Source organism: Olea europaea, chromosome 1 (assembly GCF_002742605.1).
Source record: "Olea europaea var. sylvestris chromosome 1, O_europaea_v1, whole genome shotgun sequence".
In the NCBI taxonomy this organism is placed as follows: Eukaryota; Viridiplantae; Streptophyta; class Magnoliopsida; order Lamiales; family Oleaceae; genus Olea; species Olea europaea.
Window position 1 is genome coordinate 10,641,230 of NC_036237.1, and position 5,160 is coordinate 10,646,389.

Genomic DNA, 5,160 nt, shown 5'->3' on the forward strand with positions numbered 1-5,160 from the left:
CTTACTTGTAAAGTAAGTAACTAATCTCATAAGCTAAAGTGTAGTGACACTTAAATGAACGCGTGGATGTTTTATTATAAAACGAAATATTGGAGACCCGCTAAGGGATTTCACATGGATAAATATCTAGTGTCAGTGGCTGATCTCTAACGTTCGGTAGTGAAATTGGTCCTTTAACTTGAGGTCGTCATAGTACCTTATATGAGGACAGTCATGCTTTGACGGTGTTGGACGTTGCTCTGCTAAGGGCTGCTAATACGGCATCGCTCGGGTATGTCAAGAATCATATGAAGGTTGTGAATGATCGATAGAGGATTCGTCACTCTTAGATAGTAAGAGATTGTGATCTGCATTTCATTCAATTAAGTCGATAACGAAATCCTTGGCCAATGTATGCTCATAAGTCGAAAAGGAGTTTTCGACTCATATTGACTTAATGGTAGAATGAACGATATGTTCGATAATTGAGATTGACACACTTTCATATCTCGTAATTGATCGGATCATATTGAAGAAGGGATTATAACTTCATGGTAAACGAACATGTTTGATTTTGTCATACCACGTGACATTTTTCGTCACATGTGTTGCCCTGATACATTGCTAGATGTCAATTTGGGACGAGTAGTGTGAATTGGTGATAAATTAAAATGGTGTTTTAATTTATCAGTTTTTTATTAGATCAAAATAATATTTCACATCGTTAGGTATCGTGATCGGGAACCTGATGGGTTGCACACAAAAAGAGAATTGGAAGATTACAATTTGTCAATTAATTAATTTAACAATCGTTGGATAAATTAATTAATTGGATTGATTATTTATAATCCTGAATTAATTAATTGGATTAATCCACGGACCGAATTTAATTAAATATTGGACCGGACCAAATCGAGCCCGTTTGGATTTATATAAATTCATAGCTAGGGTTTTGAATCTATATAGATTTCATAATTCTTGATAGCACAAGAGGATAAACCCTAGTAATTGCAATCTATTCTCTGTGTGGAATTCATTGGAGGCTGGACAATTGGACAACTGTAGGAGGCAGATCCAAGTTGCTGGAACAAAGATAACGCAAAGGAGTTTGCAAATTCAAGAAAATGTATAACTTTTATCACAGTTTCTATCTAAATACAAAAATGAATCCTGGTGGAAATTGAAATTGTTTTTATTTCCGCTACACATGTTTAAGTAAATAATCAACACAGTCCATATGTTGGCGAGTTCATGGCTAATGACCCACAGAGAAGGCTTGATCTTCTAAAGGCAAGATTATCCAACGAACCTCCATCTGGCTTTCTTGGTTTTGCGGTGAATATGATCACAATTGAGAGTGTGCACTTGCATTGCATCTCAAATTCTGGGAATGGTATACGAGAGACACTATTCTATAACCTCTTCTCGAATTTGCAAGTGTATAAATCAAGAGAAGACATGATGAAGGCTATTCCTTGTATAACTAATGGAGCCATATCTCTTGATGGTAAGATGGTAAGAAGACCCAGGGTGTTCCCCTTAGGCAGTCGGTAAGAAGTTTGACCTTAATGCACACCGATAACTTGCTAAAAGCCTAAAATAAGACACAATCAAAGTCTATCTTTAGTTTTTAACTTATTCATTTGAGGTAGGTGGTCAGGCCAGAGGCCTCGCCTTTCAACCTCATTCTGATCAGAGTTGGTCCTATGATTGTCGGGGCCTGAGGCGAAGTCCGTAAATTAGGCCTCTCGATGAAATCAACGTAAATGCAAAATTCAACGATTTATTATGCGACCTGTTACTAACTTAAAAAACTAACATTAATACAACAACGAAATACATTATAAAAAAGATTTATATTATAAACTATCAAAATCAATAATGTTTCAAACAGTTAGTTAAATACTATTCGTCTTACTGTTTTAGAGGCAAAAACATCAATCAACCTGGTTGGTTGGCGAATAGATGTTGAGATAATGATTTTGTGTCACGGTAAAACACAGGATTGAGTCAGTGTAAAGTAGCAGCGGATATGCGACAATGACAATCTTTAGCACTCATTAGTCCCAGTCCCGACACTCGACTTTCAGCTTGGAGCGAAAGACAAAGGAAAACAATTGGAAGAGCTCACAAAGACGTGGCCAAATGAGCTACCCGATTCATGAACAGATGCATTTTATACGCCATGATAAGATCTTTCTGGTACGGCAACCATTTCTTTCTCTATTGATAATATAGTCAACCCATTTAATCTTTCTTGTGAGATAGTTGATCGGAGATAGGTCTTGATCAATTTCAATTTCAAGAAACTTCTTTCCGCAGATACAACTGTAACCGATATGATTAACAAAATTTTGTAAGCAATATAAACATTGGAAAAACAAACATTCAATGTCTTCAAATAATGTAGCACTTTAATTGCTCTTATTGCTTCACTTGGTATATAACACTTCAAGACTTGTAACTCTAAACATAAATCATCTCCACTGATATCCGAACGCTCATCGTGTTAAAGATATTTCTCAAGATTCATACAAGAGTTCAACAAACTTGAACAAGTTGTACCCATTAACCTCTTCAAATTAAACAAAAATTTAAATGTGTCATCATATTGTTTGAATTATTCAAATCGAGTTCTCAGAAAGATAGAGCTTTACCAATTATAAAAAGAAAATACTCAACTCTAAAAGATTCTTCTACTGATTGCTTTAACTCATCACTACCGCTTTCATCAACTTGCTTTTTTCTTCGAATTATGCATTTTTCTATAAATACAGCTTCAATTCCCATTTTGTTTGCCTTTTCTCTCGCTTCATCCTTGGCAATGGCAAATCCAATGTCTCTATAATCTTAAGAAATGAAACAAGTCCTTACAAGAGGTCGATAACATGATCAATATCCATGGTTTCAGTTTGCAGAAATTTACTCACAATATTGACAGCATGCAACAACCTGTACTAGATTATCATGCCAAACAAGAACTCAAAATTCTAAAGTTCATGTGTTGCTAACTACTTGTCTTCACTCTTTACTTCAGGATCTTCATTACTTTCTGCCAAATCAAGTAAAGCATCTCTTATCAGTGCAATTTGCTCCAATATAGGCTTCACACTCTTAACATGACTTTCCCAATGTATTTGTGACAATGGCTTCACTATCAACCCTGTATATTATCTTTGAAAATTTTCCATCGCTTAGTAGAAGAGGAAAACAATGTGTAGATGCGTTGTATCACTTCGAAGAAGGATACAGCTTTGGAACAACAATTCACCATATTACATAATGCTAGATTTAGACTATGAGCACCACATGGAGTATGGAAAGCTCGGGGATTCATTTCATGTACTCTTTTTTGTAAACCTTTGTGCTTCTCGCATATGTTATATCCATTGTCATACAGTTGCCCCTCTAATGTCATCAATATCTAGATCGAGTTTTATCAAAACCTTTTGAAGCTCGTTTGCAAGTCCTAATCCTGTTGTGTCATCTACCTTCAAAAAATTTAAGCCAATGTTCTTCAACTGTAGGTAAGTTTACCGAATCATCTACAAATCGTACAATTAAAGACATTTGCTCCTCGTGACTTGTATCTGGAGTACAATCAAGTATAATTGCGAAATATTTTGCATGTTTAATTTTCTTGACAATTGAACTTCTCACTTCATTAGCCAATAATTGTATCAACTCATTCTGGATTTTTTTGCTAAGATACGTATATTGAATCTCTCTTGCTTTAGCTCACCGAAAGTGGTCTTGTATTATTGATCAAACTCACTAACCATTTTCACCATTTGTTAAAATGGATCATTGTTCTCAACATGTAGCCTCTCATCATCTCCTCAAAATGGCAAAATATTTTTCGCGAGTCTTTTCATAATAGCGATTATCCTTGTTAATAATGTCTCTAATGTTTTCTTTCTGCATCGATCAACAATTCAACACTTTTATCAATTGTAGTTTTTGTTCGAAACCTATTTTCCAATTCAATCCAACTAGTCATGCAACGTAAGTGCTCCTCATTTTTTCATGACTTTTAACAGACCGATGCAAATTATGCCAATCTTTGAATCCATCATTACCTAGTTGGCCAACTTTGGTCACATTTATTGGTGTTTTAAACAACTTGCAACAAAAGCAGAAGATCCTGTCCATAGACACTGAATATACTAGACATCTTCTATCAACTGTTTGTCCATTTGGTAGTAATCACTTATATTCTGAAGAATCAAAATGTCTATTTGTATAGTCTCTCAGAAATGAGATATCATCAACTCTTCTTGGACCCCTTTCAACTAAGTAATCCCTTGTTCTTTAATCAACGATTTTTCAATTTCCAAGATCATTCAAATTTATAGAAAAGCAACCTTCTTCTTCCTTATCATCTTATTCATTATTAGAGGTGGGTTTCATCACTTCTTCTTCCTTATCATCTACTTCGTTAACGTACGCAAGTTGACTCACTTCTTCATCTACTTCATTAACATGGGCATGTTGAATTTCTACTTCATCCTCATTTAACGCATTTACATTGTCGCTTTTGAAGTACTTGTTAATATCCCCTGCTTGACTTTGAATTAATGCAATTTCATTTCGTTTACTTTTCCTCTTTTGAGCACCAGACTCATATTTAGGAGGCATACTGTAGGAGTGTATATCTAATGTCCAATGATTAGCCTAAAAAATAATTATAAAATAACTCAGTCATCTCACAATTATAGTTTCCAATATAGTTACTACGTGCATCTATGCAATTGTTCATCTTACAATAAGCAATCATATAAGCCGATCAGGCTGCAATTATATAAGTCGACCATGCTGTAATTATATAAGCCGATAAGGCTTCAAACATTTCCAATCTCTTCAATAACAACTTAGGGTAAGCCATTGCTTATCTGAGAAGTGGAATTTTGACGAAAATTGTGGAATTACACGCTTGAGAATGATCCCGTTTTGTGAACTAGTGGTAAGCTGATCTCAATTTTTGAATTGTGTCAACGATGCTCTAGCATAGCAAAAAGAAACATGTAAGGAAATAACAAGTATATGATAGATTAAAATGAAAGAAATAGCAAGTGTATGATAAATTATAAAACTTCAGTTTAGTTAAAACATTGATGTTACTGGATATAACCTCGGTAAATTGAAAAAAGCATTGCCACATTAGTAGTAAAAGTTGATTCC